At 45.1% G+C, this 19,308-nt stretch overlaps 1 protein-coding gene across 3 annotated transcripts in view; it reads left to right on the top strand.

The window, feature by feature from the left end:
* The window catches only part of LOC126526313 (uncharacterized), a 253,101-nt gene extending 235,631 nt beyond the window's left edge, over window positions 1-17,470 (top strand). For all 3 annotated transcript variants that reach the window (XR_011896005.1, XR_011896004.1, XR_011896003.1), the window contains one exon: window positions 17,235-17,470. The gene's annotated coding sequence lies outside the window, so the exon portion shown is untranslated. The remainder of the gene's footprint in view (window positions 1-17,234) is intronic.
* Window positions 17,471-19,308: the final 1,838 nt, after the last annotated feature.

Below are 19,308 nucleotides of genomic sequence, written 5' to 3'. Positions count from 1 at the left end.
GAACTGGACCGGCGAGGAAAAGTTCTTTCATGTCTATTTTTCTTTGCAGGACGCTGCTCGAATTCGATTAGAGAACAAAGCGACAACTCTACCGACATGAGACTGATTTCGTGAGAACTTGCTGAAGACGTTCGCTAGTGTCGTATGCAAGCAAAGGCCTACACTCTTCAACAAATTAACACCCCTTTAGGTGTATATTTGCCACACAACAATAACGGTCATCTGTCGTGCTCGCGTTTGCTTTCTTCCAAACACTGCGCTCGCTGAGAGACTGTTCTGTCATGCTGATAAAGCGCATGCAGTTTGTGACATTAAAGTACCGGGCTCGCAGCGTTAAAGAAAGGAAATGCGGACAAGACGGATGACGATTGTTGTTGTTTGGCAAGATACCACCCAAAGGCTATAATTTTGTTTAAGAGCCTAGTCAGAAAACTCAAATCAGCAACTGATGGATGGTTGGTTGCTGTAAGCCAAAATGTCGAAGATCCTCCCCAGACGACGACGACGCCGCAAATTATCTCGGCGACCTAGCAAAGACATGCCGCCATGAAGATGAAGCCTCGAAGCCAAGAATACACCCATAAAAGTAGACCTACCAACACAACGCACCAGCCACAGGTCAATACGACGCAACCGTGATACGACGCCAAGACCGACCTGCAACGGATGGACAAGAGCTACCCACCTTGATCGTCTGAATAATGGCGAAAATGTTATTGCTCTGGTAGGCACAGGAGCCGCCTACTCTATCGTCCGTACAGATTTGGCCACCAAGGTGAAGAAAGTGAAGGCTGCTTGGGGAGGCCCTCAAATTCGGGCAGCTGGGGACCTCGTGAAGCCGACTAATAATAATAATAATAATACTTTATTGACACAGAATTCCGCTAACACTAATACATAATAGGCCTGCCAAAGCCGCATTGGGCTTGAAGGGCAGAGCCGACAGACAGCGTTTAACACGATGTAATATCGCGGATAACGCAAGATATGCAGAAGCATTGTTAACAGGCACGGACACAAGGGATATACACAAACAGCAATGAGGAGGCAAAAAAATTGCACACAAACCACGTATCCTGCGATGAAAAGTAACATAACCCACAATACTTAAACAGAGCAAGAAAACATACATCAGGCATTTGTATGTCACTTAAAATCCGTCAATTATCCTATTGACAACAGCCAAAAAAGACAAAATGAAAATAGGAACCAAAAAGAGACAGGAATATACATATGAGGTCAGCAGGGAGCAGGGCATTGAAACAAAACGAAAGTATTCTTTCCAGGCTCTATTCACACACATCAGTAGGCGTAAAATGAAACAAATAAATTGACCCTAAATTTATGTAGGGTTTTAATACAAATGAAAGAAACCAACCGCATAATGGATTAGAGGTTAATGCGACGAAGAATTTGTTTTAATTTATACTTTGATTTCGCGCGAAAGGCGCTTGCTGGTAGTTTATTGAGAGAGGAAGGGATGAAGTAATGACGAGTGCGCTGACCGTACTTGGTAGAACAGCGAGGCACCCGAAAACGGTCTTTCGGCCGGAGACAACGAGCAGGAACATATTCAACCTTGTATTTGTGCGACCAGAAATGCCTCAGGATGGCCGTCTCCGCTAGAAGGGCGTTAAAATCTGGCAACCTTAAGGCTTTGAAAAGGTCGATGCCGGTGGTTAAACCTAAATCATAACTAATAATTTTCAGAATTGATCGAAGGATAGAGTTGACTCTATTTTTCCATCGAATCGCGCAGTGACCGTACACCGTAATCCCATAGCGAAGCATGCCGTAACCCAAAGCTTGCAAAACCATTTTACGAACTGAGAGTGGCATGTAATATCTGATATGGTATAATGTACCTGAAACTGCACGTAATCTTGAGCATATATGGGCCAGATGCGTATTCCATGTGAAGTCACTGTCGAGAAAAACGCCGAGGTATTTCACTGTTGAAACATATGGAACGGGTGAGCAGGTGCAGGGGGAGCAAGATGAAGAGTGTGCCAGTAATGGAAAGTTTAAACTGACCTTCTTCAAAGGATTATGAAAACATATAAGCTGTGTTTTCGAGACGTTTACTTTAATGACATTGTTATTAAACCAGTTCATAACGCTGATCGTTGCATCTTGTAAAAGGGAGATTGCATCTGAAAAACGGGGAGCTTGAGACAAGATAACTGTGTCGTCTGCGTACTGAAATGTAAAAATAGGGGTAGCAGCGGCAAGGTCATTCACATATAGATTGAAAAGAAGTGGACTTAATATAGATCCCTGAGGTACTCCGGCTTTTATTGAAGTTGTATTACTCCGGTACTGACCAATGGAGACTAACTGCGTTCTATCCTCCAAAAGGTTAGAGAGTAGTTTTAGGAAAGGCCCACGAAATCCCATCAAGGAAAGTTTATATAACAAAAGACTATGGCAAACACTGTCGAAAGCTTTGCTAACATCAAGAAAAAGAGCACATACGACCTGGTTAGCATCAAAAGCTGAATTTATAATGTCTGAAATATCCTCAAGGAGAGCCTGTGTGCCTCTGCCTGGAACAAAACCGTACTGCGTACTTGAAATAATGCTACTGGTGTCGAGGTACGATGACATGACTTGCAGAAGGTGTTTTTCTAATATTTCAGAGATACACGGCAAAATTGAAATTGGGCGATAATTTTCGTATCTATTTCGTGCACCACTCTTGAAGAGCGGTATGACTATGGCCTTTTTCATTTCTGTAGGTACAATACCATTGGTTAGAATGTGATTCAGCAGTGATAACAGCACATACTTAACAGCGTCGAAATTTCTGCGTAATTCGTCCACAGTAATGCCATCAACGCCCGGTGATTTACCAGTCTTTAGATTAAAAAGAATTGATCTGAGATCAAGTTCTGATAGAGGAGGAAGGTGTGCAGATTTGTATACGCTGTTCCTTAAAGTACAGTGATCAGGGTGTGGTTTAGCAGTACCAGAAACCTGCGAGAAGTATGTATTAAATCCATTTGAAACAGTTGCTCCATCTGCAGAAAAATGGGACTCAAGTGGGAACAGGCGACCATCATGTTTGAATTTACCTCTTAATTCATTTGCAAGAGACCACGTCTTTTTCACGTCCGAACGAGCTTCTTTGAATTTTTGGCGCATATGATTTCGCTTTGCTAGCCGAGTCATGGAATTCACTCGATTTCTACATGTTTTAAATTTCAGTAGTAGCTCCGGACAATTTGGAGCCCTTTTAGCTTGGGCCCACATAAGGTCTTTTTCCTTAATTGCCGCTAAAATTTGTGGCGATAGCCATTTGTTCTCTTCTCGACGTAATCTCACTTTTACAAACCGGGTGCATTTGTTTCTGTAATTGTGGAGAATCTGAACGAAACGGTCGTATAGATCAGCTGGAGAGAGTGTATATAACATGGACTGCCAGTCATGCTTTGTGACGCATTCGTCAAAGAGCTTAGGATCAACAATGCAAATTTCCTTTTTCGTGCTGGTGACTTTCGAAGGCGTGGCATCTTCTACAAGACGACAACAGACGAAGTAATGATCAGCGACCTTAGTTTCAACAACAGCTGCCTGCATCACATAATTGGAGCACCGAACATTAATATGGTCAATGCAGGATTGAACCAACTTTCCACAAAGAAATTCTTCACGCGTTGCTTGATGTATAATGCCTTCTAATCCCCATTTAGATAATAGATCGAGATAATCGGCGACCGGTGGCAGAGTGGGGCGGAGGGTGTCGATGTTTATATCGCCTAGCACACACACGTTTTCGTCAAGAGATAGGGATGATAGGGCTGTGTCAAGCTCTGATAAGAATAAGCGAACATTGCAACAAGGCGGCCGGTACATAGACAAAAGAAGCAATGAAGTCCCAGATGAGCATAGTCGCAGGGCAACAACTTCAGCTTGCGAAAAGGAAAGCGGTATTTCTGATACAGACCATTTGTCTTTCGCAAATACCGCCACGCCCCCACCTTTACGCAACGTGCGAGTGTATGAAAACAACTTATAACCTGGTATAGAATAAGAAGACATAGCGTCCGCAGGAACATTAATTTCTGTCAAAACAAAGACGTCACAGATAGACAGGAAAGGCGAAGTTAAAGCGCAAAAATGATTCCAGTGTTTACGGATGCTGCGGATATTAACATGGGTGGCAGTGAAGGCATTACCGGTGTTAGCAATAAAAAAGTTATGAACGTCTGAGAAGGTATAAAACGAGAGTGGTCTAGCTACAACCATATTTATACGAGCTTTTCGAGGTCAATGGAAGTATCAATGCGAATGACAGGAGCACCCTCAGCCTTTCTGGCCAGCACCCTTCCGTTGCGTGTCCAGACAAACTTGTAGTCCTTTTGCTTCCCTCTTAGGCGAGCCTGACGAAATAAATCTCGGTTAGCGCGTGTGAGATTGTCGTTGAAATATAGCCGAGGATTTGGAGCCATTCCATTAAAGACAAGACTTGGGAGACAACTGCGAGAATCGAGCCACTTTTGCTTGATCGCTACAGTTTGTGCTTGCACAAGAATGGCCGGGATGGAATCCTTGCGAGCTGGTAGCCTGTGTGCAGCAGAAACTTCTGAAGGCTGAAACTCTATATCAAGCTTTTCCGCCACTTGACCCAGTACAGATATCAGGTCCTCGTTATGCTGAACGGGGAAACCGTGTATCTCAAAATTACACCTTCTGGTGTACTGCTCGAGGGCATTGAATTCAGTGGTCATACTGTGGAGGGCTGCAGCCTGAGAAGAGACTGTCGATGACAACGTCTCGCACTGGGCACGAAGCTGGCCAAGTTCAGCTTGGCTATCCGACACCGCCGAATGTACGGAATCGTATTTTGAGGACAGAAACTCAATAGACTTCTGTATTACCCCAACAGACTCATTCAGCTTTTCTCCCGAGGTTTTGAATTCCAGAAGTTCTTCCATCTTAACCACAAGTGCTTCTACAATTGTTGTAAGCTGATCCAGTTTGTTCTTGACGTCTGTTAACTGATGTGAGAACGAAACATCGCTATTCGTGGATCCAGATTGCCTACATGTCTGGCAGGACCAGGCTTCGCGTTTTTCGGACGTCATTTTAGTGTAGGTACCCTCGGTAACCCCCGAACAACTTTTGCCAAGATGATAACCCCGCTTGCACAAAGAGCACGTTAAACATTTACCATCCGCAGGTAACACCTGGGGGCAAACAGCACAAATATTCGGCATCTTGTTGCAGTCAGCGGCAAACGAGGACACGTGAGAAAATTACAAAAGCAGGTTGATACAATGACTCACCTGCCGACAGCAAGGTAAAAACAGTCACTTGCTGGTCACGGTCTGCCGCTGACTGCAGAGTAGGCCGGTGGAAGCGAGGTTTAAATAACCGCAGATGGACGTGACGTCAGGGGCGTTGACTTCAGCGACATCGGTGGCGGCAAAGAGCCGACTAGAAGCGTCCCAGGCAGCAGGTCAGCATTCCGCATGCGCAGATGTGTATTCCAAGACGAAGCAGCCTTTGCAGATAGAAGATCCTCCCACAAGCTGACAGGGATGCCGCCACGTAACCTGCCGACAGCAAGGTAAAAACAGTCACTTGCTGGTCACGGTCTGCCGCAGACTGCAGAGTAGGCCGGTGGAAGCGAGGTTTAAATAACCGCAGATGGACGTGACGTCAGGGGCGTTGACTTCAGCGACATCGGTGGCGGCAAAGAGCCGACTAGAAGCGTCCCAGGCAGCAGGTCAGCATTCCGCATGCGCCGATGTGTATTCCAAGACGAAGCAGCCTTTGCAGATAGAAGATCCTCCCACAAGCTGACAGGGATGCCGCCACGTAACCTGCCGACAGCAAGGTAAAAACAGTCACTTGCTGGTCACGGTCTGCCGCTGACTCAATTCTTGCACGGCAAGAATTACTGTTCATAGCCGCTATGACCATGCGACCTTCATTATCCTATAACAATGCTCACGGAACGTCATTCTTGGTACATATTTGCTGAGCCAACGCGGCGCAGTAACAGACGTAAATTACAAATCGATAACTCTAGCCACAGATCAAGCGATACCGCCGGAAAGCACTCTCATTACTCTTGACTTAAGTGTACTTGAAGGTCAAGTCAATATTCAGTTTCGCGCCAGCATCATGATTTCATCAACTACGGAAGCAGCCGGAGACATCGAAGCCATCGTAGAGAACGATCAACAGGTGCTGCCTGATCGTGAGACGGGCGTTCGTGAAGGGACCGTGCAGTTACGCCGATAAGCACTAGAATTGGTAACGAACTCCAGGCAGGAATATAAACACCTGTACAATGGCACGGAGATCGCACAGATGACCGATGTTACAGATCAGCAATGCATTTGTCCTTTCGGATTCCGCCAAAGCTATAACGACTTCTTGAAATTATTCTGTGTCTTCCCAGTTACCAGCAAGAACTCCAGAGACTCCTCCAGCAATGGAAGCCCTGCGTTTCGCTGCCATAAAGAATTTCACAAATACCAGTTGATAAGCATCGCTTAATACCTGAAGAGTCCACTGGACTATTCCTTCAACGCCCGTGCCAAGTTTCCACAAGACAGTGAGAGACAATAAAGAACAAGTTGCTGAAATGCTGCGTGACGAAACCATGCAGCCGTCGAACAGCGCATGAATGTCTCCTGTGCTCATAGTAAAGAATAAAGATGGAATTGTGTGGTTTCGCGTTGATTACCGTTACCTGAAGAAAGTCACAAAGGACGTGTGCCCGCTCCCATCGATAGACAACGCAATCGACCGACTCTGGAGAGCAAAGTATTTTTCGTCGGTGGACCACAAGGTGGCCTACTGACAAATCAAAGTAGACGAGAGAGATAGAGATAAGACCGCCTTTATCCCGCCAGACGGCCTCTATGAATGGGGTCACGCCAATGGTCCTTTGCTCAGCTGCCGCAATATTCGACGTATAAAGAGAACGTTATTTCCTGAATTGAAATGGCGGACCTGTTGATTCGAGCTTGATGCTGTCGTTGTTTTTGCCTTAAAGTTCGATCAACACCTCAAGCATCTTGCAACAGTACTAGACAACATCTAGAACAGTACTAAAGAAGTCATCTGGGCTGCCGCATAAGCCAGAGAAATGTCGTTTTGCTTACAAAAACCTTCTTTTCCTACATCAGGTCATCAGTAAATTTGCAATCTTTCCTGAACCGCAGAAAAGTGCTGCCATAGAAGACGTTTCGCAGCTCGTCGATAAGAGGGCAGCGTGCAGGTTTGTTGGCTGGTGTGCCCACAATAGGTCCTGTACAAAGAATTTCTCTCGCTTCGCCTCTCTCTTTTCTAAAGAAGTCCTACTTCGAGTTTAAAACGAAAAAAAACCCAAAATTGAGGGATTGAGATGAACTAAAACGACTCCTGCTGTCACCACCACTTCTCCCGCACTTGGATGAAGACGCCGAAAATGAAATCCACACCGACGCAAACAATGCAGGCCTCAGCGTTATCCTAGTGGAGCAAAAACAAAGACTTGAAAGGGCCATATATTAGGCTCGCTGGTCGCTCTGGAAAGCGGAAGCAAATTACTCAACGATGGAAAAGGTATAGCTTGCCAGAATTTAGGCTACGACTAAATTTCGGCATTACCTATATGGAAAGCCGTTCAAAGTGGAATTCACGATCATGCAATGTGTTGGCTAGCCACATTAAATTACACTTCAGGAGGCCTAGAATAGTGCAGCCTTAGAGTGCGACAATTTGTCATCGCGGTCGCATAAAGTACGGACGAGAACACTCTGGTGCCGACTGATGATGGGCTCCTGATGCGCCGCCACCGCAAGGTGACCAGGACGACGATTCTTTCCTAGCGAGAATAGGTGCCGACGACTTCGCCGAACAGCAGTGAGCGGACCAGGAGCTAAGAATCCTTGTGTACACATTGCACGGGAAGATCGACTTTGTCCCGAGGGCATTAAGGCGCAGATTGTCTTAGTTTTTGTTGGAAAATGACGCCCTCGTAAAGAAAAAATTCTCGCCAGTCCGCGCCAACTACTTTGTGGTTGTACCTTCAGTACTGCGGTCAGAAAGTTCTACACGCCATTGTGGGGAAAACCAGCGTCTTCCAGTGGCTTTCAGTGTAACACCAGCGCTTTTTTGCCACTGGATCGCACGGCGGCGCTGGCACTCGCTGAGAGTGACTGGGACATCAGGGAGAACGCTGGATAGCAGCTGGATCACACTCGACGAGATGCTCGTTTCACTGTTATGGCGCTGGGCCCCCCTGATCTGCGTTGTACAAGCGCTGGTTCTCGCTGGAGTTCATTGGCTCGTACTGCAAACATCACTGGTTGTGTATTTGCCTCACTGGTTTCAGTGCGCAAGTAATACATGAGCTGTTGAATATTAAACGCTTGATCCAGTTTCATCAGTTGGTACTTTTATCTTGTCGTAAATAACGCTATGTCATGAGTTCATAAATGTCTATTTTGTGTCGCAGCTCGGAATAATGGTGCGCGAGCTGGCCCGCTCATGCATGCATATGTGACACTGAAGATAACTTTCGTTTCTTGCAATACCATTTTGAGTGGGCGGAAAGCTATATTCTTGAATGAAATTAGAGAACCGCCAATAACGCCTCGCTTTTTAGTAGTTTGTACGCAAGCGACCTCTGCGAGTCAGTGTTGTGGAGTTGAGACGAAACGAAGAAGTCGCGTTCATGCGCACCATAGGAAGCTTGCCGCTGATTCGCGTGCCTCCACTTTCCCTAGTGTACCGAAAAAGTAATATGTAACAGGTTCTAAGGCTCAAAAACACACATGTTAGGATTGGCCAGATAGCTGCGTAGAGATGGTTTCATTAAACCCAAGCTTAGGCCCCGTGAACCCACCGAGTCCTTCTACAGGCTATGGGCCTGTGTGGGCTACGGAATCAATAAGTCTAACAAGGATACAACACTCTCTATATCAGCGTTCGTATTGATGTTCTTAAGTAAACTATTTTTTTCATCTCTACAGTGCCAACACAAGAATCAATGAGTGCCGATGGGACGCGTTCTAAACTTACGTACATGTGCTGTCGCCGTAGGCTGCCAGCCGCACTACTGTGCCTGTATAGTGCCAGCCTCACTACACAGACGCGTCAATTGACTTACATCGTTGAACTAAGAAAAGTGTGCATAACGCTTTCGCGAAGAACACAAAACGTCTATCACAATCGGCAGTAACAGCTCATACTGCCTCCATAGTCTTTGGTTAACTTAGGTTTTTTTTTGTCGAAGTTAAAATACTAGCCGCAGAAAAGTCAGTGTGGTGACACTTGCAGGAAATACCATTGAAACGGACAACCTTTTCTTTCTGATAGAGGCGTAACTTTTAGTTGCGGGATGGTACTGCATCAACCATATTTGTACGAGACATGTCTGTCAGAAACTTCTGGGTCTTCATATAGTAAATTGGCAGTCTTGTTTTTTTCCTTTTCTTATATTGCTCTTAAACGCTGTTGGTTCATTTATGTATTCAAACGAACATGTGCGACAGCCAGGCAGCACGCATTTATCGCTCCAGAGTGATTTTTGCTATAGCGTTCAGCGCCTCCCAGTGAGCCGAGCCTGCCCAGCACCCCAGCACCCAGCGCGCGACACTAGGCCCATAGTTCTGCATTGCACTGGACAATAGATACGGGGTTTTGCAGTAGAACGTCCTTCATGATGACCCAATGGCAGAGCGCCTCGGTTTCTCGCGTGCGCTGGCGAGGATTCAGTATTAGTATCACTGTCCAAACCTGAACGCCGACGTTGCCTATTACCACAAGACCCGCCGAGAATGCCAGTGGCACAAGACACCACCGACAAGCCAGCAGGATTGCTACAGCAGATCTAGCCCACTCGTCTACCGTTTTAGCAGATCGGGATGAATCTGTTGGGGCTCTCTCCGAAGACAACATCCGGAAACATGTGTATCGTCGTGGCCACCGACTACCTGGCCCGCTACCCGAAATGAAAGTCCTGCCCAAAGGTAGTTCGGCGGAAGTAGCGAAATTCTTCGTTGAGAACATCCTGCTGGAACATAGTGCGCCACAAATCCTAATCATCAACAAAGCAACGGCTTTTACAGCTGAGTTTATTCAGGCAAGCTTGAAATTTAGTCAGACAAGACATTGGAGGAGAAGCGCCTACTACCCGCAGACGAAATATCTAACGGAACGTCTAAACAAGACGCTCGCCGGCATGTTAGTAATTTAAGTCGACGTCCAACACAAGACGTGGCATTCTATGCTTCCGTATGTGGCGTTTGCTTAAAGCACGGCAGGGTAAGAGATAGCCCAGATATCGCCGTTCAAGCTGCTTTACGGAAACAATCCCGTGACAGCGCTGGACCCTAGGCTGCAGAACATCCCCGACGAAGACTACCTCGACACCGCCGTCTATCTCCGGAGTGCGATAAAACCTGTCAACTTCTCCACTTGCGCATAAAGAACCAGCGAACGACGGACAGCCCACACTACAAACTTCGACGATGCTACCTCCAATACCAGCCCGGCGACCGCGTTTTGGTTTTTGACCACGATACGCTGGCCAAGAGCCATTGAGGGACTTTTGAGCCAATATTTCGGAACCTATAAGAACATCCACGATATCGGTGCAGTGGACTATGAGGCTCGTGGCAGACGCCATTAAGCAATCACAACAGCGCCGCTCGCGACCTGAAGTAGACCATAATGTGCACCTTAAGCCCTTCTACCGACGATACCAACATGTCGGACTTTGTTTCTTTATTTTTTTGTTATCTTTAGAGTGCAGCTCTCATGCGCCCGTTCTTGCGGCGAGCTCGGCGTAACCGAGCGAACGAGCATAGCAGAGAAGGATGAAAAGGCGAGTGCAGGGTGGAATATGAGAGGCGCGAACCGTGAACGGTGGAGGCCAATGAGTGCGGTCTATTCAATGACGTGTGCGCAGGAATCTGGTGTCATGCGGACAAACCCGACCACTCGTTGCGTACTTGTATCTGCACTTAGCCGGACCGCCCGTTTCGTGCTATTGTCTGCTAGCATCAGCTCTTAGTCCCTATTGTTTGGTTTGCTATTGTTGCGTGTAACATCGCGTTACTGTGTGCATTTTTCTTGTTTTTTTTCTCTCTTCCTTCTCCTTTTATTCCCTTTACCCCTTTCCCCAGCACAGGGTAGCCAGCCGGTATTTACACTGGCTAACCTCCCTGTCTTTTCTTCCCTTTTGTCTCTCTCTCTCTGTTGCTTCGTTCGCCCTCGTTCGAGCTTGTTTTGATTGTCATGATTTCTTTCTGTTGTTTACAATGATGAGTCTAAACCAAGCCGTCCTGATGAAAAGGTTTTTGCAGACGGTGCGCCATACCCGATTCTGTGCGATCGCTCTCCTTTACGTTGCAATGCAGCAATGCGGCAACAGAAGGGAGCAAACCAAAATAATTATTATCACTGGCAACTACGTCATCATCTTCATAAGACATCACTCGCGTTAAGAATGACGGACGAAGAAGGTAAACACAGCGCCGACCTGCCGGCAGACGAAGGAATTAGTAGGCGACATCTAGCACCTACAGAGAGGCGGCGAGATTTTCATGCTTTCTCAGGGCTGCCGCCGCGCTTCCCGAAAGTTGGTAGGGTTGGTGTGGCCGCTCTATCACAGCTGTGTTTTAACGCCAGCGGCGCTTCACGCGCGTTTTAACAATAGGGTGCTTTCTGCTTCAACGATCGCTCCGAGAAAACGCCAGAGTAGCGTTCGTCGTCTGTCCACCGATGACGTCATTGACAAGGCATTCGGTGACCGTGCCAAACAAAGCGCTGCATGGGTGGAGGTCGGTCTCCGGCTACTGTTATGAATCGCGCTGACGCGTCATCCGCACGCTGCCTCAAGCAATCTCCCGTTTATCGAGGCAGTCCCGCCTCACTTCGCTCGTTCGCAACATGCCCCACGAGATGCATTGTCCGTGTGGCACTTTGCAAATGGTCGCAGATGTGATATGCTTGTACTTGCGATAAAAGAATTAACTTTATCACATCTTTACACTGATGGTGTCTTCGACTGGTCGCCTCCATCTCCCGAAGCAGAGTAGGGCAGATCCGGCATTCCCCGAGCTCGGAGGTAGAGGACAACAAGTGCGCAAGCCGAGTGCGACTCGCTCTCGGAGGAGAAAATGGCAAATGCGAAACCACGTGACTACTACCAACGTCCGATGTTTCGTCTATCCAAGGAGGGTATTCTGTAAGAGTCCACCTAGTGGACTGTCTATTTCGGCCGCTGCTGATTGGATGCAGCTGTACGAACGAGGAGGAGCCGAGCTGCCTCAGCCAATCAGCAGCGGCTGAAATGGACAGTCGAATAGGTGGACTCCTAGAGAATACATCCCCAAAGCTCCCGGTGCTGTCGGGAAAACCGGCGGACGCGTTGGTGAGACCAGCTTTCGTCGAGACGCCAGCATGCAGGGGCATAGGTTACTTAGGTTACGGTGGGCCGTCACCAACAGCAGCAACGCGGCGCTGCGATGACGTTTCAATCTCGACGACAGCTCCGCCGACAGGGCTTGGAGCGCCTCAGAGCGCTCGAAGATGGAGGAGAGCAATCGAGAAGCAGCCGAACGCAGGGCGCTCACCCTGTTTCAACCAGCCAAAGACAACGCCGCTCGCGAGAGCGCTCCAGAGCGCTAAGAAACGACCAGCCGAAGATGGCATAAGTATGTAGATCGCATTCACGTGTATACGGATGAATCATGATGGATACAAACCTTGACATCTGCATTTTATATACATTTTATAGACAATTTACAGCGTGCAGAACGACCGAACTTTAAACAATACTTTCTGTTTGACGTTATATATGTCGGCCATCAGAACCAATTCAATGGATAATTCTGATTACTCACAAGCCTCATTGATGTGCTTAAATGAAATCAGCTTAAGAAAAGCAAGCAGCACATTACATACGGAATACACAACGCATACGCCATAGCGAAAGGTCTACAACACGACGTAACTTTCCAGTGGATTGCAAGTAACTTTGAAATCATAGGAAATGTAACAGCTGATCATATGGCACGTGTAGCAGATCAAGAGAATGAATTATCACTACTTCCTCTAGAGGCTAGTGATGCGCGATGCCTACTGAACAAATTATGTGGTAGACTGCCCGAGGCAATCCGGTTATTAAACTATGCGCAGAACTCTCCACTGTACAATATAGATCCTACAATAGAATTCAATAATCAATTTAAAATTAGTCGATCTGTCGAAAGAACAGTTCTTAGGCTTCGGCTAGGCGCTGCCTATACTGAAAGCTTCCCGTAAGGGATAAGAAAAACTAACAGTGCTACATACTATGCAGCGAGGTTGAAGAAGCCATAGGACACCTTCTTTACACTGTAAAAATCTGGATGCTCCCCGCAAGAACCCTTCGGGAAAATTACATGTCTTGTATAGACGGCCTCTATACTTGGAAAAACTTTAGGTTCATCTACAACAGAAAAACTTGAATACATCGCTACGCGGGCCTTAGTGCGATTTTCGGAGGAATAAAAAATGTCATAAAAATATTAAGTCATACAACAGTCATTGTTTGTATTGTGATTATTAACAGGCACCCTTAATTGCGTCTTCGTGGTGTATTCGTGTTCATGTAGGCTTTGCATTTGTTGTATTAAGAGTGCGGCGTTCAAGAAGGACCTAATTTGCAAGTGCCCAACACCTTTGGTGTGAATATGTTGGTTTTGTGAATATTTATTCTTGCTGAACTCCTGCGTTCCATGTGAACACTTTCTAATCTGTCGGGCGATCATTTATGGATACAGCAATTCGGATGCTTAGTACGCGAATGTTCGTTCATGTGTTTATTAGTTTAGTTTTGTGATTGCTGGCAACTTTTCGACGGCAACCATCCTTAAAAGAAGAGGGGTAACCGGCGTCACACATAGGGACCAACCTCGCCTTAAGAGGAAGCTTTAGCTCAAGCCCAACTCCGACGCAGCCTATTCAAATACATGTAAAACGCAAAAACGTTTTTATGAGATAACCTTTGAACCGATTTTAATGAAGGTTGTTGCATTTGAGAGAGAAAGTTAAATTCTAGTGACTGTTGGAAGCGGAATTTCGATTTAGGTCCTGGATCTTGTTAAAAGAATTTTCAAAAATTCGGAAGTTCGAAAAAAATAGAAGAACGAAGTTTACGAATTCATAACTCTGCATCAAAAACAGACATCGCGGTTTTGTAAACGGCATCCATTAGACAATTCAAAGCGGACAAATCTGATATGTCATTTTATATCTTACGTGAATTTGTTACGTTGTTTACAAAGGTTCTGCAAAAGCTGTATTTCCATATTACTAAATTTTTTTAGATTCATGTATACCATATCAACTTTGTCCGCTTTAGATGTACTATTAGATGCAATTCAAAGAATTGTATTATCGTTTTTAGTTTTAGAGTTACAGAGTTGTAAACTTGATAGTTTCTTTTTTTTATTTGCAATATTTGTCAATTTTTATAAAAAATTAAGGACCTAAATCAAAAATTCGAAACCAACTGTCACTAGATTTTAAGTTTTTCTTTTAAAATCAACAAACCTCGTCAAATTTGGTGCAGTGGTTACCGAGAAAAACGAATACTCCTTTTACATGTATAGGAGCACCCGAGTTAAAGCTTCCTCTTAAATGCATTTAATAAAAAAGCATAAACGACATCCGTGCTTTGCAATGAATGACATGACATGCAGGCCTATGTTATGTCATCACATGAATGATATCACAAGCATCTCAAACTATGCATGTCATCACATGAATGGCATGCCATCATGTTCATTTATCATCGTGGCATGCCATCATGTTCATCATGTTCATCATGTTATTCGAAATATATCAGGACATGAATGACATGACATACGTGCATGATCTGGCAATAATGATATGACCTAAATGTGATCACATGACTATACTGCTTGTCAGGACATGAATGCGAAGAATTACATCACATGTCGTGTACGTCATGACATCACATTATTTAAAAGACATGCATGCACATGTCATGCCATGTCATTCTTCTCATGTCATTCACGCCTGTCTTGTCCCTGATATTCTGACACATATGAGTTAAAGAAACAATCACTGAGCCATCAAACAATGTGATTTATTCTTTTCATGACAAACACGTCATGACATGATTATTACATTATTGATGTGATGCATGCCATCTCATTTCTTTCGTACGAGGGATATCCTGATATGGTGTCGTTTTAATAATGCACCTGACATCAATGAGAATGATTTCGTGACATGGGTAACACAACACAACATTCATGTCATAAGTAAGATGACGTGGCGCCAATAAATTGAATGACAGTACATACGTTTGTAGAACTGGGCCCCTATAACGTGAAACTATTCCAATATGTTTTTATTTCAATCTCCTGACGTCATATTTGCGTAACCGCCCACGCAAGCATCAGGGCGCTGACCCGCAGGGTTGGCTGAACAGACCAATCAAACGCTCTCCTTGTGTATAGGAGGTCCCTTTTGTTGGCTTTAAAAACGAATAAAATTGCCTACACTGAGCGGCTTGTCTTGTCTAATTGGCTGATAACCGGCGCGGACCACGCTCTAAGGCAGAGGGATTTAATGGGGCCGAGCCAGTGAAATGAAAATCGACAACCGAATGAAGAGCGTGCTGCCGGTGTCTACGATTGGTCCGTCTTCCGTTACTTAGCTTGCCGTGGCTGGTCGAAAATTGCAGCGGCATCGAACGGAAGGTCGTAAACGTGTCGAAAGTGCTCGAAAACGTTACACAGCCACGCAAAAAATTTTATTGTACGCAAATAAACACAAGCTCTCCGGCAGCTGCGAGTTGCCAGTGCCTGAGCGATCGGCGGCAGCTATTTTTCCTTCCATTCGGAAGGGGGTGGCCTGCGGCTATTCAGAAGAAACTTTAGTTCTATTCCGCATATTAATGCATCTTTAGCGCGTACACGTCACTTTGACGCGGTGAGTTTTCGCAGTTTTGTGACGTCGCATGACAGGCAGGTGAGGTGGGTGCAGCCCGAATCACAAATAATAATTTTTCTTTTTTCGGTCTAGTTGCGCATAATCACTGTGTACTCGTCATATCAGATGAGGAGCTATGGAGGTTTTCGTGACGTCGCGTGACGAGACAGGGGAAGTAAGGGTGGTTTAGAAATGTTTTTCATTTCATTTCATTTATTTTTTCCCTTAAAGGCCCGAAGGCATTACATAAGGAGGGAGCAAAATCAAGGTCAAAGAGCAAGAATAAATTGACAAAAGAGAACAATAACAAAGAAAAAAGAGTATGTAACAGTTAAATGTTCTTGTCACGCGTATACAATGCAAATGACCAATCGTGGAGGGCTGATTGCAGAATTGGAATAGAAAAGTTTGGAATTGTTTTACGTTATAGCACCTCTGGATGTGTTCTACATGGTATGCCAAGTAACATTTCCCAAACTAAAGGTATGGAAATGCAATGTGGCTGGACAGAACCAAGATAGTTTTCTTTGCCGTCGCTTGGACATATTCCGGCTATTTTTTTACAGCGGAAGCTCTATATGCCCCACCTTCTTCAGTTTTTCCGGCATACGGCATCAGAAAAGGAATTAGCGATTTCTAACGAATCCATACACAATGGGTTTCATTGTTCGCTTGGTGTGTAATCACGTACGGGTGCAGTGCGGCAGCGCAGATGCGCTGCCGCACTGCGCTTAGTTATCATCATCTTAGTTATCATGATGATAACTTAGTTATCATCATCAAAAAGTGGTTTTGGCACGTAAATCCCCATATTTTTTTTTTAATCAGCGTTCTTGCCGAAGTCCAATGAAAGCTTTACTTAAGCCGAGTACCAATGTTCGTAGGATACGCAATTTTACAGTTTTTTTTAATGCTGTGTACTCTTTTCCTTGGAAGTGCTGTACATAATCCTAATTGTTGTGTGATGTGCGCTCGTAAAGATTTCATTTGAATTCTGATGTTTAAGAAGAAAAATATACTTACACTGGCAATTCTGAGTGATTAAATTTTTCAGTTTTATGGTATTCTAACGTCATCACAATTATGTTTTGTGGTAATGACGCTTTGCGTCAAGATGAATGATAAATAAACGCAGTAGTATTGCGTCTCTATAAAGGCGTTTCAAAAGATGGTTGAGATATTGCAATTCAAGTGAATTACTATGTAAGCTGTTTGAAGTTTTTCGCTTTTAGAAGTATTTTTTCTCTAATATCTATGTGATCTATGTTGTTCTGCAGGCAGAAGTCATTGCGAGCTTGTTGTGTGGAACAATAAAATACGACAAATATATGAACAACATCGCAACTATACAGACTGTCAAAATGAATACAGGATGTATTGTATAAATGCAACCTTCTTGGTGCAGATTCACCCCCGTTGCCCCAATTTCGTCCCTGTAACTCAGCATACAAGATTATCTTGAGATGATGTTTTAATTTTTTTATGATAATAAAGGTCAGAAACTTTTAGCAAGCGATCTTCAACATACGGTTTATTTGGCGTAAGCCAGCCGAGCGTTTTAGGATAAAAATATACGAGAATAAACAATGGTTGCTTAATGTATCTCTAATATGTGTGAAAGCCACGCCTAACATCCAGCTCGCATTTCCAGATCGCTTCTAGAGTTATTTTTTTTGTGTGCAAAGCTTGGATGCTTTAATAGTTCGCAGTCTAAGCAGACCGTCCCTTATTCAGGTGGAATGTGCTCTACTCAACTTGTGGTAAAGCTTGCTCTGGCACCTGCATCATTGCCCACATAGTTAGAGCCGTAGTTCACACTTCTGTCAAGTATGTGCTGCTTGAGAATCGCGCAACGTCATTCAAAAGATGTGTTTTGTGTTTTGTAACCGCTGCGTTTATTGTCTGTTTCGCTAGGCACTATAAGAGCACGGACTACAAAGGTAGATGCCACACAGCACTGTCGTCTGCCTCACTTTATTCGGCGTGTTTGCCACCTGATTAAAGAAGTCAATAAGCTATAACTTGGACGATTTAGTTTATGCTAACCAGCTAGGACTACCAGCTAAGCGCGTTTTCTACAACAGCGGTTTTGTGAAAACGCACCAGGGGCGCAGCAGCCTCCCGCATGCGTCATTCGCCGCATGGTGCGCGAATGTCGTTGCATGCATGACAATAGACGCGCCAGACGGTGAAAACAACAGACTTTCATGTATTGTTCATGAACATCACCCGGGTTTCACAGCTTCTCTGAAGCTGAGAATGATATATTTAAAGGGGCTGACCTGGTGACCACCAGTTCCGCTGAAAATGTAGTCGCTTACTGGTGCAACTAGTCAGCGACTCTCTTTGAAAGAACATGAAAACACCTGAAAACTCTGATTACCACTCATTTCAGGACCCCCACAAACACCATTAGCATCTTCATCATCAGCAGTTATTTTTATGTCCACTGCAAGGCCAAGGCATCTCCCAGCCATCACATTACCGCGGTCTTTGGCTGATTCCAACTTGCACCTGCAAATTTCGTTATATTACCCCACCACCTATTTTTCTGCCGTCCTTGAAGGCGCTTCTCTTCCCTTGGCACCCATCCTCCAAGACACCGATTATCAACTCTGTCATTTACATTCAAAGACCAGCTCCATTTTTTTTTCTCCTAATGTCATCTACTATATCGGCTATCCCATTTTGCACTCTGATCCACACCGCTCTCTTCCTGTCTCTTAATGATACACATAACATTTTCGTCCCATTTCAACATAGCAGGGCATAAATAGTAAGTGATACCCCCAGGTGGAGAGGAAATTCCGTCGAATTAGTTGCCGGCAGAGCTCGGTTTGTGGTCCATGTCACAAAATGTCGCCATATGAGTAACAGCTCATTGTTACATAGCCATGACTGCAGTCCAATGGTTCCTTAAAGACAAACTCTATCGAAGACGTGAGAAACAGTTAAGGACCGCTGTGCGATGCAAGGAGTCAGGCACCAAGAAGTCAGACAACACGCAACACATGATTTAGCCTCCCGAAACAGTTTGAACTACTACGTTACAACATTCGAGGTGACTTCCGCAACATTTCAACCATCAACCGTGCACTTCATTTACCTTGCAAGATCAGGTACTGACTGGTTACCAAGGCTAAATACAAACAGTTGAAATAAAAGAGGTGCTCAAGTATCAGCGCCCCTTCCGCAGCGGTTTCGCCCACATCGTCACCCCATCTATTCAGCCTGTATCCTACTCGAGTGCATGGATGCGACGCAACGCAACATGTTATTGTAAACTTCGGCCATAAACAAAGCATTGAATATAACAACAAGACTTGTATTTGCGCTCGAACCTACGGAGGG

Source organism: Dermacentor andersoni, chromosome 8, assembly GCF_023375885.2.
Source record: "Dermacentor andersoni chromosome 8, qqDerAnde1_hic_scaffold, whole genome shotgun sequence".
NCBI classification, from domain to species: Eukaryota; Metazoa; Arthropoda; class Arachnida; order Ixodida; family Ixodidae; genus Dermacentor; species Dermacentor andersoni.
Note: the sequence above shows the minus strand (reverse complement) of the source record. Positions and strands in the feature narration are given on the sequence as shown.